This window comes from Phyllostomus discolor, chromosome 11 (genome assembly GCF_004126475.2).
Source record: "Phyllostomus discolor isolate MPI-MPIP mPhyDis1 chromosome 11, mPhyDis1.pri.v3, whole genome shotgun sequence".
Classification (NCBI taxonomy): Eukaryota; Metazoa; Chordata; class Mammalia; order Chiroptera; family Phyllostomidae; genus Phyllostomus; species Phyllostomus discolor.
The window spans coordinates 14,009,038-14,029,050 of record NC_040913.2 but is presented as its reverse complement, the minus strand read 5'-3'; positions in this window follow the sequence as shown (position 1 = coordinate 14,029,050).

Here is a 20,013-nt window from a genome sequence, read left to right as displayed (position 1 = left end):
AGGCTGGAATCCAGGTATCAGGCAACCTGCTTTTATCTTAAGCTTTGAAGTCTCTTCCAAGAGACCTCAAGTTGTTGGCAAAATTCAGTTTCAAGAGGCTGTAGGACTGAAGTCTCTTTTTTCTTTCTTGCTACCTGTCATCCTCGGTTGCTGGCAACCACTCACTGGAAACTACCTTCTCTGCCAACCCAGATGTCCCTTTCACAATAAGGAAGCTTATTTCTTTTAGGCATGCTGAAGAATCTCGTTGTTTGCTTCAAAATGTCTTAGGTAATATGCTATTTTGGAAGTGACTGTCTCATTAGTTTTACCTCTTAGGTTTGGCCTATCCTCCTCAAAATTCCTCTAGTTTATATTTTCTGCCTGCTTCCAATTCCACTTAGACATTTGTAGATATTTGTTATGGCAGCTTCCCACTTTTATAAACCACACACCTCACTGCTTGAAACAACACCTGGGTTTTATCTTGCACTTTCTGTAGGTTCTAAATCTGGTCATTGTATAACTAGGGTCTCTGCTTAGAGTCTCAGAAGTTTGAAAGTAAGGTGTTGGCCAAGCTGAAATCGTGCCTAGAACCCATGCCCTCTTCAAGTTCATTTTGGGTTTTCTTGAGATCCCTGCTTTCTTGCTGGCTGTAGGTTTCCATCAGGATTTAGATATCGCACTTAGGTTCCAGCCATATGTTTCCTTTACAACATGTCAGTTTTCTTCTGCAAAGCCAGAAGCAGGATCTTATTACAGATTATGTAACAAGATTAAGGGTTAGGCAGTGTAATGCAATCATGGGCTTCTAGATCCCTTAACCTATTCCATCTAATAATAGAGTGTGATCAAGAGAAGGATTTCCATCATATTCACGGGTCCCATCTATACTCAAAAGGAAGATATTGTATAAGGCACGTAAAGCAAAGGTTAGGGAACTTCGGTGCTATCTTAAACTTTTCAGTTTACTTTCAATTAACTATACCACTTAACCTCTAAGATAAAACCTGTACACCAATAGCTTATTTGCATTACTGAATTACCGGTATATACATTCCAACACTGCAGATATCATAAAACCTCCAATGCACTGTGTTAATTTTGTTTGAAAGTATCAAGTGTATTTTAAATATATTTAAATCATAATAAATGATCTATGTATCCCCATAAGCTTATCACTTTTGCTGCACTTTGGGTAGATGAGATATCTCTGATATTTTTTCTTCTTATAGTACAGGTCTTCTCTTGAGTAATTCTTCCAAGATTTGTATGCTTAAAAAGTCTTTTGTATTTGAAACATACTGTCTCTGGGTACAGGATACAGGTTGCCTATATTTTTATTCCTTCTCTCTATTTTATTTTGTTTTTCCTACTTGAAATGTTTTGCTACTGTTTTCTGCCTCACATTGTTTCTGAGTATAATTCTGCTTTGATTATTACCTTTGTTCCTTTGTATGCAATTTGTCTTTTTTTTCTGGCTACTTCTGACATATTCTGTTGATTATTATTTTAACCAATTGGGTTATGATTTCCCTTGCTATAAAATTGCATTCACCTATTTTGTGTTTGCTATTTATTAATATTCTTAGATCTGTGAATTTATAGTTCCCACCAATTTAGAAAATTTTCAGATACTATTTTTACATTCTTATATTTCCCTTTCTCATTGCTGTCCTTCTGGAACTTTAAATATGCTTTGAAAATTTAAGTACATTGAAGTATTTATGTCCACTTACACTTTTTCCAAATTATTCTAGTACTTTACTACTTTTCAATCTTTTTTTTTTACCCTCACTCCCAAATTGATAGCTTCTCACTTTGTCTTCAAGTTGTATTAATTTAACGTCTTTCTTGCAGTGACTAATCTACTGCCAATCAATGTCAGTGCATTTGTAATTTTACATGGTATATTTTCATCCCTAGAATTTCAAATGGGTTACTTAAAAAATATCTTATATTTTCCTGCTTAACATGCCAAATCTATATTTCCCTGCCATCTTGAACATAGTCAATATAGTAACTTTTCACAATAACTTTTAATATTCTTATTTACTAACCCCATTTGTATTATTCTGGGGTCTGTTTCAATTGGTTATTGTTTATCCTCTTTATGGATTGTATTTACAGGCTTAGTTGGATGCAGGTGACATTTTATTAGATTCCAAAATTATGAATTTTAACTTGTTGAACTCTGAATATTTTTATACTCCTATTATTTTTTGAGTTTGTGACTAAATTAAATTACTTGGAAACTGAAACTTTGGAAGCTTATTTTTATGATTTGTTAGGTAGAATCAGAATAGAATTCAACTCAGAGTATGCAGTGAACAGGAAAATAAAATTTAGGTTCACTTTGCCCATTTAGTACAGGACATGGCTTATCCTGTAGACTCTGTAAGGCATTCAGATGTGTGTACAAGAGACGAGAGGACATTTTGGGAACTTGGGTGTTGGTGGTAGGTCACAACTTGCAACCAGCATTTTTTAAACATGTGAGATCCTCTTACCTTTAGTGTGAACTTACCATACAAATAGCTTAAATATCTTCTTGAAAAGTATTGGGGAAATCCATACTTTATAAATTTTCTATTATATCGCATGGCCTTCAGTCAGATTCTTTAATCCAAGTGCATTGAGTCTAAGAGCTGACCTGAATCTGGGACTAGGTAATGGGACCATGTATTTTCCACTATAGAGGCTGATACCATTCTTTTCTCATCTGCTCTTAATTCTTCTTATTCTATAGAAAAAAATGGGCAGGATTATTCTAGTTCAAGCATACATGCATTATTTTAACTTTCCTAAGTCTAGAAATATAAACACATATTAAATTGAATTTTAGAGTTTTGCATTACATTCTAAGTTTATTTTTCTAAACAAAATTAAGTTTTAATGAATTAAACCCATCGGCAGAGTTTCATGTTCTGTTAGTTTCCTGGGACTGCTGTAACTGGGTGGTTTAGACCCAGTAGGAATACGTTGCCTCTCAGCATATAATATACACTTAGCACATGTTGGGTTTGGGGCTGAATTGTATCCCTAAAAATGAATTTATTAAAGTACTAACTCCCTATTACCTAGGATCTTTACCAAGGCCATCAAATGAGGTCATTAGAATTGTCTCTATCTACTCCAATATAACCAATGAACTTATACAAGGAGGGAGTTTAGACACAAGGACCAACATGCACAGAGGGAAGATTATTGAAGGCACAGGAGTATGGAATCTACAAGTCAAGGACTGCCTGAGGCTACCAGAAGCCAGGAGAGAGTCATGAAACAGATTCATTCTTACAACTCTAAGGAGGAATCAACCCTGGCAACACCTTGACTTCTAACTTTTAATCTTCATTCTAATCTTCAAGATAATAGATCATATGATCATGGCAAAATGACTTCTGTATAAGGTCTTGGAAAAAGGAAACTGGGAAAAAGTGACATAACCATTATTCTTCTGATTATTAAAAGACTTACAATATAAAATTATATTTTTATAAGCTAACTAGTTAAGTGCAATATTCCAATATTCTCATTATTCTTTAGAAATTGGAAATATAATACCTAAAATAAAAATTTAAAATATATTTAATGTATCCAAGGAGTTGAAATCATTAGTGCACATAATAATTGTTTAGTTTATCAGCATTCACATTAATTTTTACATGTCAAGTAAATTCCCCATTTTTCCTCAGAAATTATGTCAATTATCTTGCATTATAAGACTTTTACACATTACCATGACTTCATCTTGTAACTGGGACACCTAAAGAAATATTATTAAAGTCTTGGCCTAGGCCAGGTAACTCAGTTGGTAGGAGCATCATCACGCTGCCAAGGTTGCAGGTTTGATCCCTAGTCAGGACACATACAAGAGTTGATCAATGAATGCATTAAAACGTGGAACAACAAATCAATGTTTCTCTCTCTCTACTTTCCTATATCTCTTTAAAACCAATAAATAAAATCAGAAAAAAAAAACTTAAAAATCATAATGTATGAATTTTCCCAATAAGTTTGGCTACAGGAAATTATGCCAAATTTCTTTCCAGCTTACACAATCAATGTCTATGGTGCACAGTTCATACACATAGGTCTTATATTTTGTTCATGATTTTTGCTCCAAGCTTAACCACATGTATATGTTAATTTGTTATTGATATTTAATAAGACACCATACACTTATGAAAATGCATGCATTTTAATTGATCAAATTTTGTTATAGTCAAGAAAATATTTTGATGAAAGGTTTTTAATAGCATATTACAAAGTTTTAACATTTTCTTACATTTAAAAAGTAAAATAAATATGAAATTATGTAGTAGATTATCCACACTTTTAAGTTAGTCCAAGTAATTAAAATTTATAATTTATTACTTAGTGTCCTTTTAAAGTTATTTCAATTTCTAATTAAAACTGAGCTTTTTATTTTTTCAAATATGATTATCTTCATTTCTTAAAGTCCTTAAAAATTCAGTTATTTAAAATGAGAGAAATGGTGTTATATATATTGCATGGAATTAATTAGTTCCCTTTTCAAAGCAATGTGTAGGTAAAGCATTGACTGCAAAAGTCTGTTTCCACATAGCTAATCAAAGAATGCTTTGAAGGAATCTATTTATTTTTTCCTTACCCCATGCCTAAACACAGAAGACTTTTCTATGTGCCAGATCAAAGGTATGATTATAACTTTTTCACATGTCTCTGGGTTATGACCATCTTCACAGGCATCTGGCATGAAAGCATTCTATTTTCACATAGATGATGTGCTAGGCCTTAAGTGATTTGTAAATTAAAACACACACTATATTGTAAATTATGTGATTGACCATTTTGGAATTTCTAATAATGCAACTCAATAAATAAATATTTTATTAAGATATAAAGGTATATTTTATTTTACTTTTACCATTTACACGACCTATTTAATACCATATACTGGTATTTATATCATGTATAATATTTAAAATATAATTGTCATCACATGCTAACATTTAAATTATTCAAATGATCATTTAAATATAAAATACTATTCTGATTTAAATAAATAAATATATTAATGCTTCTCAAGCACCTAAGAGCTAGAAATAAATATTCACATGAAATATATATATAATGATAACCATAGGTTTAAGTTTATAATTTCTATGTTGAAAATTATGAATTAGGAGAAAATGTAGTTGCCTATTACATAGTAATATATTTCCTGCTCTTGTACCACTCAAGAAATCTTGCTATCCTATAAACTTATTTCAATGTATTTAGTAAACATAAATAAATAAATTAGGCCATATTTTATAAAATAAGCATTGCTAATAAGCGGCTATTTTATATCACAACAATAAATGTAGTGAAAACACTTAGCATACAATCAAATGCAAGTTAGCATTATATACTTATTTTAACATACTGGGGAGTGATATTTCACTACCTTTGTCCACAAGTAGTGGATTTCTTACGTGAACAAAATTAAAGGGCACACAGGCAAAGCCAAAGAAGGGCAGGGTCAAGGGTGGGAGGTGGGATGGCTGGGGTGGGAGGAATGGTGAGGGGAAAATGGAGAAAACTGTACCTGAACAACAATAAAAAATATATATTAAAAAAGAGCTATCTTCATATCATTTAAAATTTTAAACCTCCAGGAAATAAACATTTCTAATCACATTCTGATGATGGACTGTTTTGGGGAGAGTTATAACGTGTCATAAATGCTTAAAGGAAGCCATCTTGTAAGAAACAAAAAACAAATATTATAACCTCTTTCGCTAAATTTAATATTTTATTCACACATCTCTTTTTTTCTTTCGCTTTTTGGTGTACTTGATAGACTTCCGTGAAAGTGTTCACTTTAAATGAAGGTTTGAAGACAGGTAAGAGAACCCGTCACGACAGAGGTCCTTACTGCTTGGCTTCCATGCCAGCGACTCTCGTCCTTCACTGTCCGAGTGAACTTGCTTTATACGCTTCCCACGGTAGCTCTGGTTGCTCTTCTGCTGTACAGGGTTTGAAGTAGAACATAGGGAAAGGACTTGAATCGTGATTTCTGCTGGCCTACACAAAGCAGCTCCTGTATTAACTCACTTCTAACCCTTAGGAACAAGTTGTACATTTTTCCTTTTTTTTTCCATGACTCACCACCTGGCGATGTTATGTTACCTTGATATTTACCCAGAGCACATCCCCCACTGCTGCATCAGTGGTCAAAACTGTTACAACAAACTGCAGAGACACTTAATGGTCATTCAAGACAGTAAAAAAATGAGGGAGATGCATGGATTTTGAAATTTTTCCAAAGCTTAACTTCTTATGTCACCTTATTGTCCACCTCAGCCACTGCCTTGTCCCAAACCACACAAAGAGCAAGGACCTTGTACTCTTTGTCCTCCCCGGGTGTTTTCCAGAAACTTTTGTGTTGTGACTACTGTCATATTGGTTGTCTGGGTGGTTGGTTGTACCAGGAGCACAGGTTTACCTTTTACTTTTGTGGTTTATTTTGGTTGATTAGAACGATGGAGACACAAGCCTGTCCTAATTCATAATCTTGCAGATATTGTGTGTCAAAACTACAATAAGAGGAAAAATATCTAGTGTGTGATGTGGCTCAGATTGAGCACCTCATGCCGCAACTTCCTGAGCGGTATAGAGCAAGCACGTAGTCCCCTGACTCCGCCAGCTGTCGATATAGCATACAGTGCTTTCAGGGCTGCTCATTTACCGACCGTGCATGCATCTGCTCTTCGACCTCCAAAGCTGTTTTTTCTGCCTATCCACTAAGTTTATTCGCTCATTTTTTATTTATTTTTTTCTTCCAGGTTTATACCTTTAAAACCATTTCAGTGGAGTTTTGGAAGAACATGATATAATTGAGAATGTTTAATCTGTCATCTTTAATCAGAAGTCAGCAGTACATTTTCTACAGTGAAAGACAACTATTGCTCAGGAAGTACTATGAGGGGAAATTTATTTTACTTGAGAAATAAATACGAATGCATCTCTTAAAGGCAGGAACAGAAATCCAACATGCAATAAATATTTTCAAATTAAAGGCAAAGGAAGGGTTTAAAAATACTACGATACTTACTGAGATGAGCAGGCATGTATTGCTCCACTGAATGTTCCATGCTTATTAATATTTTTATCATGAAATTATCCTATTCTTATCTAGTTTGCATTAGAATTGATTTTTCATTCAAGCAGTCAGACTACTCAATATTTATTCGCATCTTGTTATGAATCTGTCAAATGAACACTTATTAAGTGGAGCACAAGGTGGCAAATGGTGAGCCATGGCTCAATAACAGACCACAGGAGAAACTGAGAAATGCATTACTTGCAATACCTAAAGGAAGTAGCTGGCAAATGCCTCAGGTGGCCATGTGGGAAGTCCGAGTGCAGACAGTGAGGGTCTGGGGTAGGTGCTTTTGTCAGGCCCATCAGTGGACTGCTTCGGGGCTCCTAGGTTGGGTCCAGATTGGAAAGTCTAATCCAAAACAGTGAGGTTTTGTTAACACTCCCAGGCATCTTATATAAGGAGCGCATAAGGGGAAGACATTTGGAGGCAGAGGGAACTGTTGATCACAAGGGCTGTTGGGAAAGTCCTATCAGGGACTCACACTTGCTGTGACTTTGTGAGCTGCTGTCTACAGGGCGCATTTGCATGAGGGGGGTCAATGTCACTTTAGGGTCCCCACACACAGCGTGGCCAAGCAAAATGAATTACCAGGCACCAATACCACGGAGTAGCTTAGCTAAACTCTCAACAAGTCTTTAGCTGGAAATAACGGTGACTGCTGATATTATCGAAGGCAGACTCAGATGGTAACTTCTGTGTGAATCCATAGGGTAACTTTTGTTCCCACTTACTTCAGTCATTTCTTTATCAGAAATATTTAAATGTTATAAATCGTACAAAAGTCTAATCTCAATTTTGACTGACAGTTTACTTAAATTTCATTAAAATAGATGAAGGGTTCATTTGTTTAAAGATTTTTGATTATGTGATTTTGAAAAGAGGCTTATATGTGAATGAACTGAACTTTTCAATAAATTTAAAAAGCTTTAAAGGAGTACTTTTTCTAAAAGATAATACAATGCAATCAAAACATGTTTGTAGAGTTTCCTATAGTACCCTAGTTTTTTTTCAAGACATCACAATATTTATTCATAGTTTTGTGATTATTCTTTCCCTGTGACTTTGTTTTTAAGTTATATCAGTGGATGAGAGGAAGAAAGAAAACATCCATCCTCATCACAAAAATGCAATTATAATCGGGGTCACATGTCAGAGGCGTCCCCGTTTCTCGCCTAAATAAATTGGTTCCTTATATGATAACACAATTTTGCTTAGAGAATTCATCAACAGCAACAAAGAAGGATAGTTTTCCTTTTTGTAATTTTCTATTTAACTTTTGCAAAGCCATATTTCCTGTCAACTCACAAGGAATGTTAACAGTGTTTTGTTACTCAAAAAAATGAAAAATTTAAAACTATGTGGCAACTCACAGCCACAGGGCTACATAACATATTACAGCCATTTATGTTCAAGTACAGATACAGCACAGCGTTCAATGGAAAATGTGCTTCATATCCAAATGAATAAGTTCTGTTGCATCATGTTTTTGTTTCCATTAAAGTGACAATCATTTTACTGAATCATGATTTTTATATTTCAGAAATAACTCACAAAAATATATATTCAAATTTATGTTAAAACAATATTCTTAAAAACAATGAAATAGTATTGAAATTATTAATTCATCTAAATTGAATACTAATAAAATTAATTTAAATATTACAACAATAAAGACGAGTTTCTAGTAAAATAAATACATTATGTAGATGAAGTCATTACATTTAATTTAATTTTTAATGCCAACTCTGAGATCTGGATTTGTTTGATAGTAGACTGAGTCATTTCTCCTGACAAAAATGTACTTATCTGAATTCATATAGAACCATCAGGGAAATAGTTTATTCTCTAAGAAGAATATCTTTAATAAAACTTGGCCTAATATTTATCACAGATTTTTAAAGAGGATATTTTTTTCTTCATTCAGGTACCATTTTTGTAGAAATAAGATTTATATGGAAAATAATAATACCTATGTGTCAAAATAAGAATGTAATGGCAAAAGCTGAAGAGGATGCATCCTCGCCAGTTCATGAAACATACCAGATGCAGCTTTAGCAAAAGGTGATACCTGTGAAAAATAATACTTTGTAGTGCTTGAGGTCGTGACAGTGATGAGGAACTAGGGTCTTTTATCAGTGTGTCCATGGAGATGACTGGCATTTTTTATGAAAATACAAGGCACATAATAAAAACTGGAAGTTGAAAAGGGAGAGTATTCAGAGCAATACATGCAAGACAATGTATTGAGATGAGATAAAATAAGTATTCCAATAACATTCTTTTTTTAAACCCTGACCTGGAGATGGCATTGGTTCTTAGATGTCTATTTATACCCATACTGTTACCAGACTGTAAATGCCAGATTCTTGAGTTTCAATGTCATAGATATGAGCTCTGAACTCAGCACAAGATGAAGAAGATAGAGTTTATTGAAAGGAGCTTATGCACAAGGGAGTTGACAAAAAAAAAAGAAGAAGAAGAAAAAGCCAATCTCCCCTGAGCAGGTTTTGCAGATGATTTACACAGGGTCCTTGGGGTGTGCACAGGACCTGGTAATGAGGATCAGGCCTGTTGTCTCTTGTGCTCTGGAGCATTGACCTCAGGCAGTTAATGGACCACCTGAAGGGTCCTGTAAATTAATGCTTGCACAAGCATTGTGGTTACAATGGACAAAACACCTATTTTGCAGAATATATTGTTAAAAAAGATATTATTGTCATTCATTCTTCCCTTTAAGGATGTGGTTAGGTAAATTTTAACTACAAAATTTTACTGAAAAACAAGGAGTCATACATTGTCAGGCCTCTAAGATGGAGTTGGTTCAGTCATGGTGAAGTCCAGACATGACTCCTATACTGCCTCATGTTTACATCTGATCCAGTGCACGGGTAGACAGGCATCAGCAGAGCAGGAAAAGGTCAGATATGGAATGTCACCAGGGTGGAAAGTCCTGGGTCACAGTAATGGACAAAGCTAGGAAAACTCGCATTACCCACTGAGACCATACGCCCAGGGTGACCTTCCTCCCCCAACCTGTTGCTGCTCACGTGGTTTAGACCCACGCAGAGGAGGAACAAGGTGTGTGGAGAAACACCTCACATGACTCTGACTCAAGCCCTTGCATGACCACTCCCCTAAGCATGAAGCTCCCAACGCAATGGCCCAAATCAAATAATCTTAGGAACAAAACATCATGTATGTTGGCCACAGAGAGAGAATTTTGGTCAAACTAGATATAATCTAGACCTCAGTCCTGTTTCAACTCCAGGCCTGGAAAAGCAGCAAAACCAGAGGAAGGGACACCATGGCTGCTGACATCCTGACCAGATGCGACGGCTAATGACCTTTTGCCCTAGTGCAGAGCAAATAGTAGAGACCATGATCCTGAAAGGGCACACCTGGAAAGCTGATGAATAGTCTATTAGATCCTCCCCTGAGACCTCTCCTGAAACCCCTGCCTTTGGAAAACAGATGAAAGCCCTTCAGACAAAGGACCCAGCGCATTCTTTCTCTCTGTATGTAGCACACCCAGAAAATCCTTCTCCTTTTTTTCTCAGGTGCATTCTCTCCATCTTGCTAGAGCATGCCGGTGCCTTCCCCCATCATCTTCCCTGAGTTGTATCTTTGCTTTCTTTCTCCTAAGCTCCAAGACACCTTCTTTTACCTTTGTAACTTGTTTTCCTGGATCCACAGAGCCCAGCTGGCTCAATTCTTATACTCCTGTGACTTTCTAAATAAATTTATTGTGTTAGAGTCACTAGCTCTGAATTTAGCCAAACTCAAGAAGCAAGGATTAACATGCACTGTGAATGTGTCTATGTTTACATCTATATTATCTGGTCATCCTGAACATGAACCCCATGAAGTATATTTCTATTATTTTAAACATAAGAAAAATAAAACATAGAAAAAATGCAACTGACTTTTTTTAAAGGATTTTATTTATTTATTTTTAGAGAGGGAAGGGAGGGAGGGAGGGAGGGAGAGGGAGACAGGGAGAGGCATCAATGTGCGGTTGCTGGGGGTTATGGCCTGCAACCCAGGAATGTACCCTGGCTGGGAATCGAACCTGGGACATTTTGGTTCCCAGCCCGCGCTCAATCCACTGAGCTACGCCAGCCAGGGTTGCAACTGACTTTTTAAGGTTTTGAAATTAGTATTTCCTGTGTCTAAAATTAAAATTGATTTTTTTCAAGTATAATTCCAAAACCAATGCTTGCTCTCTTCAGAATCTTAGGTTGCCTCAGTGATATCTCTGATGCTATTGGTTACGGGGAATGTTAAAGCTGTGATTCAATTGGTTGGGGCAGAATACACTATACAGATTAAATTACATTTTCAAAAATACTCAGTCTTGTACTCTCTGAAATTATGATGGGGAGAATACTCTCCTACCACATTGACACTCCACGTGACTAGTCATTGAACCAGGATTAATGGAATCTGTTTACCCAACTCTGAACATTAGGCTCAGTCATGTGAATTGTATTGCTCCATAAGATTGTATGCCATAAGTCACTTGAAATGTATTTGCGTAGTGGTCTTATTTCATATACATCTGCTTTTGCCATGAGAAGTAGTGATCCAGATAACCCACTGACTGAAGGAGGATGAGAACATGCATGGAGCAGATACAGACTTCGGAGCCAAGCCACGCCGAGTCCAGCTCTGTTGATTGACTCTCAGCCGATTTGCAGAGAAATGAGGGGGCTAATGCTTATCATTTCAAACAGATGAAGTTTAAAATAAATTGTTATACAGAATTTTTGTGGCAATAGCTGAAGGAAACAGTCTCCAGCTCATGTTTTAACTATAAAATCTCTACTTTAATATTTATATACAAAAGAATCCTCCAAAATCTGATTTAATTACAAAAAATGTTACATATTCTTATATATTTAAAGTCCAGTCACCTTCAAAGTCCTCTCCATTTGATGCAATGCACCTATTAAGAAATTTTTTTCCACTGTTCAAAACAGTTTTTGAACTCATTAATTCTGATGTCTTTTAGTACTTCTACCATTTCTTTTTTGTTGTTGTTTTACCTCTTCCTCATTGGGAACATTTCCCTTTGAGAACATTTTCATCCAGGGAAACAACAACAAAAAATGGTGCTTGGGGTAAGATCAGGTGAGTAGGGAGGGTAGGGCAAGGGGGTCATGGCATTTTGGTGAAAAACTGTTGAACACCCAGAGCAGTGTGGCCAGGTGGCAGGTGGATCATAAATCACCCATCATGAAATGGCAAATGCACTGAAAGAGTCTTAACAACAACAGAAAAAAAAAACAAAACACTGGAGTCGAACAAGCCTCTCACAACACCAGCTGCTACACTGACACAGATAGGCTCCTAGAACACTCACCTAGCAGTGAAAGCCTGTATTCCAAGGGGCCTGCCCTCCAGAAGATAATTTTTTTGGTGGGTTCTCCTCTTGGGTATTAGATTTCCCCCCCATATTTTTGTAAAGTAGTTTAGTACTTTCTAAGAAAATATAAAGTCACCGCTTTTATTTACGTCATGAAAATGTTGTTTACTTCGTTTTCTTACATATTTTACTTTGATCTATATTTCTCTAAATACTGTAGAAGCTACATATAATGGATTCCTAACCAGCCAATTAAAATTTTGCATGGCCATTTTAGCAATCTGTCCATTTAAATATGTAGTCACAGTAAACAAAAATGATAAGGAAAATTGAAGATTTTTATGAGTACAGAGGTAAATTTTGCTTAACTGTCTTCCTAAAACATAGTATAAAGAGACTGTGAGGGAACCAAAGTATGGAAAACAGCCCTATATTCACTGACCAAAATGTCATCATTAACACAAATGAGAATCTAAAACCAAACCAGTCTTTTTTTTCAGCTACGTTGCACAGAAATATGTGACTAGAGGTACGCTCCTCTAAGCATAGTCAGAGTAACAGACATTTAAAGAACAAAAATTATTTGGACTTCTCTAATTCTTCTGAGTCTAAAATATTTATTTTTTTGTAGCTGCAGCATAATACTTTATGATGTAAATAAGACTAATACCTCAAAATAACCAAATAAGTTGTTGTAATATAGTCAACTATCTACTAAAAAATGTCTAAGATTAACATATCATTGCCCTGTAGCTACAGACTAGCTAGAAAATCATGCATTATTTCCTACCGGATATGTTTATATCTGAAAATCAGTCAGAAATCTTTTTTTACCTTTCTTTGATTTAATTATTAATTATCTTAAAAACAAATAACATATTCCTACTTTCTCCTGAATTGTCTGATTTAGTCAAAGTAAGCTTGGTTTTTATATTGAGTATCCAAGAACTACTAGCATCCATATTTTGGTTAAACAAACATCAGTAAATCTGGCATTTTTTAGTTACTGTACATACTAAGTTGGTTTGGATTTTTTAATTTTAACAGCACTTATGGCCCATGTACTTTTTATCTACTTGCAAATATTAGCTTATTTAATTCATTTGCTACTTCTAACAACCCTGTGAATAATAAGAGTAGAAATAATTCCAATAATTCCAAGACCTTAAAAAAATATCACAGAAGCCTGGGAACAACTCTGGATTTTGATTCTGACTTTCATCAATGTCATCAAACGTTTTCAATAAATCCCATACAAGTAAATATTAATATTTGGTTTTATTGGCCAGTAAGTCTCGGTGGTAACTAAACTGGAGCCTGCCATTGCAGTGGTGAAACAGCCACAGATGCTGTGTAAATCCATGGGCGTGGCTCTTAAACACTTGCTTTACAAACAAGGCAATGGGTGGAAGAGAGCAAATGGACCATAGTTTGACGCCCCCGACTTGCACGGTAAGCTCTGGGTATAGTTCTGGCCATAGGAAAGTATAGGGGAAACCAGTAACACTTGGCACTGAACTCTCCAAACCTTTTTCCTCAAGAGGCCATGGTCCTGTTGGGGGAACTATAAAAGAAATCTATGCTCATTAAAGAAAAAAAAAGAAAAGTGACAAAAGAAAGAAAAATCATATATGATACCATGGATGAATATAACGTTTTAGTCATTTCATTTTGTAATATGTGGAGCCAAAATGAATACTCTTTTTTTTTTTAGTTGCAGTGTATAAAAACCAGTTAAGAAATGAAAGCTCATTTTGAAAAGGAGTCATACTTGTGTAAACATGAAGTCATTTCCACAGATTGTACCTCTGATTGTAGATGATTATTTTGTCAGGGTGTTAGTTGGGTTAAGGCTAAGTCATTGATATAAGTGAAAAGATCACAACAAATCTCTAATTTTGAATTTTAAAAATACAGTAACTCAAAATAGTAACAGCAGAGCAGTAACACTGGTTTTACATATGAAAGAGATTACATTTAGTCTCCTTATTGATGAGAAATTTATGACTTCTGGTATATTTGGCTAGCAGAGAGGAATTGAACAGCATGGCCCTGGTGGAGAATTAAATATATCAGTACACTTATTATGCCAACCAAATGGAACAATTTACAAATTGGGAGAAGTGCAAAGCGTTGCCATTCTGGGCAAGAGCAACATCGATCATTACATACAGAAATAGAACATTATGTTCAGCATGTTCTAGTCTTGGCTCTCAGTTCCTGATATAAATCTTAACCCAGAACAAATCAGTGATAGGACACAGTGGAGAGAATAATAGAGAGTTGACAATGCAGCCATTAGTTAATTAATCTGCATACCCAGAGACTAGTCCACACAAGAAAAGACACAAAAAAGCAAACTGAATATGCAAACGTTTCTTATATTTGTAGTCATTCTCATTCCAAATATAATAAATAACTGATAATTTGCATATAGGAGACTACTATATAAAGTATAAGTAAACTACATTTAATGATGGCATTTTCAGTGTCAATACTTTGGGTCATATTGTTAGAAATAGTCATATAATCTGCTTTATTTGTGGAAAATTAAAAAAAATAGATTGCTCATTAGGCTTAATAACTTGTCTGAGGCCAAGGACAGATTCCCCTAGGCATTTATAGAACTTCATTAACACAATTAACAAAGCATTCTTGGATGGCTCCATAATTAATTGTTTACATATCTGTGTCCCTTGGAAGAACCTGAGCTACCTGAAGATACAAATGACAACTGTTAGTGTTTGTATCCCTAATATGATGGTTGGCATATATCCAGTATCCAATAAGTAATTATTAAATTACTTCAATTGAATATGACATTTTGCTATTTTGGAGGGATGATACAATGATATATTTGGAAAATACTCCTTTCTTCCCCATCTGACTCCAAGTTACTTTCAAAAGTTTACCAGTATTGGACTTTTCAGTTTAAGCAGCAGTAAGGAAGCACTGTCAATTGTGGCTTTTTCCGTGAAACCAAAGTAAAATATAAAAAGTCATGAATCACGGATGTTCAAATATGTAGACTATGAAATTTCAAGACCAAGAAAGTATTTCTACTATCCACGTGACAAATAAAGCAGAATCGAAGTATTCTTTCCAGGCTCCTCTCAAGTCAAAACAGTGTTTTATTTTATTTTATTTAAAAAATATTTAGTTTTAGAAGGAAGGGAAGGGAGGGAGAAAGAGAGGGAGAGAAATGTTGATGTGTGAGAGAAACATCCTTTGACTGTCTGCTACACACCCCAACTGGGGACCTGGCCCAAAATCCAGGCGTTGCCCTTATGGGAATCAAATCGCAACCCTTTGGTTCGCAGGCCAACACTCAGTCCACTGACCCACACCAGCTAGAGTTTTGTTCTAAAATATTAAATTCATCTGGAAAAAAGTCCTGTTCTAAGAGTCAGAGACCCAGTGTTGTGTGTTTGGGGAATGTTCAGGGAAATAGATGCATGAACCACAAAATGCACCGTCAGACTGCCCAATGTATTACTGTAATATATCAGAGATAATTTGTATCATTTAATGTACTTTCTAGTAAGTAAAAGAGTCTGGATGTTTCTTGTTAATACTATAAGCATGGCTTCTATTTTGTGTTAAGTTTAAACAGGTATAGATAAGTGAAAAAAGTGACGTTTCATCCACTGAATGGGACCTCAGATAATCAAACTTGGTGAGAGCATCATTAAAATAACTCTACCCCTCACAACAGCATGGATGGAACTAGAGAGTATTATGCCAGGTGGTGAAAGACAAATACCATATGATCTCACCTGTGAGTGTAACCTGATCAACAAAACAAATGAGCAAAATAGAACCGGAGACATGGAAACAAAGAGCAAACCGGCAGTGATCAGAGGGGAGAGGGAGGAGGATAACAATAAAGAAGAGGGAGGAGCAAGTCAAGGAACATGAATAGGAATCCCCAGAACTGACAATGGGGTGGGGGTTGACTGTGGAAGTGGGGGAGGGAGCCAGGCAGGGGAGAGCAACTGGGAAAAAGGCAGGACAACTGTAACTGAACAACAACAACAAAACTCTACCAGCGAAGGGCCCCGAATAGACACTTTTCCAAAGAAAATATACAAATGGCAAGAGTTACATGAAAAGAAGCTCAACATCAGCAAAACCAAGGAAATGCAAATCAAAAGCACAATGAGGTATCACTTCACACCTGTTAAGAGGACTATGCTGAAAACACAAGAGATGGCATGTGTCGGTGTGCATGTAGAGAGAAGAGAACCCTGTGCACCATTTGTGGAGATGTGAGTGGGTACAACCACTGTGGAAAACATTATGGAGGCACTTCAAAACACTATTCAGCCATGAAAAAGGAGGGAAAGCTTGCCTTCTGTGAAATGGATGGGCCTAAAGGGTATTATGCAAAGCAAAATGAGTCAGAGAAAGGCAAATACTGTATCATATCACTTATATGTGGAACCTAAGAAGGCTGCTCATGGAAACAGAGAGTACCTTAGTGGGACCTGTGGAATGGGAGAAATGGAGTGAAGCTTCTCAAAAGGCACAAACTTTCAGTTATGAGATGAGTAAGTTCTGGAGATCTAATTTGCAGTTAACAATACCTCATCATATATTTGAGAGTTGCTAAGAGTAGATCCTTAATATTCTCACCTCACATACAAAAAAAAGTAATTATACATGTGCTAGCTAACAATATTGTGGTGATCAATTCACAATCACTTTAAATTTACAGAATATTATATGTAAATTATATCTTAGTAAGGCTGGGGGAAAAGCCACCAGAAGGATGGGATTCAGAGGAAATACATTAACACCGTGAAAGAATTTTAGCATTTGCTTTAAAATTGATTGTCACCTAATGGTCTTAGGTTACTTGCAGTCCAGGAGGACAAAGGTATGTGAGTAAATAAATGGCAGTTATAACATGTGCTAGAAAACCATGGGCAGAAATCAGGATGGTTGTGGTGAGCCTTTGCAAGCAAAACGATTTTTGACCATTTAATGTTTTCTGAAACATTTTTGTAGAAAATATAATGATATGAAATGCTCTCCATAGTAAGGTACATAGTAAGTGTACTATGTACCTATATAAATTGTTATATTATATTATTCAATATCTTCAAGAATGTGATTTTCATATGTAAAAATGAAAAAAAAAACTTTTTGGGGTGAAAATGGAGACAATTGTACTTGAACAACAATTAAAAAAATGAAAACAACAAAAAAAACTTTTTTGCTTTACTATGGTGCACTGCTTAGGAAATGTATCAAAAGACATTCATGGGCTCATTACAATGGTCAGTTTAAAAAAAACACTATCAGTTTTTTTTAATTGCTGAGATAATTCATAACCAAAAATAGAGGGCAGGTACTATCCAGAACACACTGAATTTTAGGGTCATAATGCAAGGTATGACCCTAAAATTCAGAAAATACTCTAATGCTAGAGGAATAGTAATTTGAGTAAGAAAAATAAAAAGAATATGGGAAATAAATCAAGCTGCTTAAACAGTGAATATTATCACATATGAATACTTAAAGAAAATATAAAGAGAGAGTAGAATGCGGAAATTACATGAATCCAGGATAAAGGAACAGCTGATGGGAATATGTACTGAAATCTAACAGGTACAGTAATAAAAGGAAAACACTGAATACATACATAAATTGATTGGAGAAATCATGTAAAATACAAGGTAATCCCAATGTAATAAGCTCCCTGAGGAAGAGGTTTTCTGAAGGAATAAGGTAAGATACACAAAAAGCATATGACAACAAAGTAAGTTTTAAGGTGGGCTCTCTCAGTGTTGCGTGACATCCTGTATCATTATATGTGTATATTTATATATCTGTATCTACGTATCAATGTATCCTCTCTCTGGAGAGAGGACAGGTGATTCGTGTTGATGCTGAATTCAGGACTATTAGATAGAATAAACAGTTACACATTTCAGATAAGAACAACTGTGCATTTTTATGCTCTGGTTTTCACTATTTTCAAATAACTGCTGAAGTCTACAGCGATCGAGATGTTTATTGGTATCCACTAAAAGAAATGAAACACAATTTTGTCTAGATCATGGTTTATAGGTTAAAAGTTCAAATATAGTTCTTTTCTTCAGAATATAAAGGGTAGATTTTTGTTCCCGTTAGTCAATATAAAAGAGATGGAAACACCTAGCAACTTCTGTTGCATGGTTTCACATGGTCATTGAATATCCTCTACCACTTAATTTATTCTCATTGCTTCTGGCCATTTCTGTCAGGGACTTGAAAGACTTTTTATAAAAATGATACCAATGCTCTTTCACACTGAGTGTTGGCAGCTCACATAGGAACATCATCTACAATGTTTTTTATCAACGTTTGTTCTATATCAGAATTGCCAGTGAGTTCACTATGAGTTATTCTTGAAATCTAAGAGGAATAAATCCAATACCTATTGGAATAGCATTAATATCAAAACATAAAAATGTACTCTGAACTGTCCATATTTTTCTCATTTTATATCTTTATATTATAATACTAAATTATGAAGGGAACATTCAGGTAAGATAATCCACAATGTACACCGTACTCCCTAGGCAGGAAGGTGAGGAGAGGGAACAAGGGCCTCAAGCCCTACCCCCCGCCTTCTCTGTCTTGGCTGAAACATCACAGATGCCACCTTCATCGACCACCTACTTCTCTGCTTTCCCCTCTTCAATTTCCTGTAATTGAGAGGACCAAAAAAAAGTTGCTATCCAGAGAGAGGGGACAAGGACAAGCCGCCTGGGCAGTCATCTCTTCAATGTCAGACGCCGAGGGCCATCCTTCCCCCAACCTGCCCACGTTTCATAAAAACCTTCCATCCAGACACCATCGAAGAGGCTTGTTCTTTGAGATCACCCACTCTCACATCTCCAGTGTGTACTATCTCTTTAATAAATTAACTGTGTTTTGCTGAATCTTTCTGTCATGCTCTGGAACTCTTCTTGTTCTGTGATAAGTACCTGCACTCTGGTATCAGGTTGAGGCTTCTCTTGGCCTCCTAGGATGCCACCTGGCATAATTTTTGAGTGACTAAATCACACACACAATGATATATGCACCCATTTGCAGGTGGGGGGGGCTCCACCAGTAGAACCCCCCCCCATCCTCCACGGATGAGAATAAGTTTACCAAGACATGATCTACTTGGAGAGGAAAGCTGGCTGATCTCTCAAAGGAGAAGATCCTTGAACCTGTTCCTCAATGGGCTTTTATTGGGTTCAATTTGCACAGGAATACAGGTAAAGCTCATCAGTCATTGTCAGGCAGTAAGGACCCAACAGATAACATTCAAAGAACTATAAGGGTTTATTCTGAGTCAGGGTCAGATAGCTAAAGGGCCATAAAACTTTGGGAAGCAAACTCATTTTGTGCTTGGACCCTTATCAGAAAATTGAGAGCATTCTTAGCAAAGAAGTTTTCACAGGATTTTATGCATTCTTTCTTAGGCCTGATCATGCCTGGGAACCACCTGTTCCTGTCCAGGGTTGCGCCACACTCTGGCATTGTTTCAGGCTTAAGT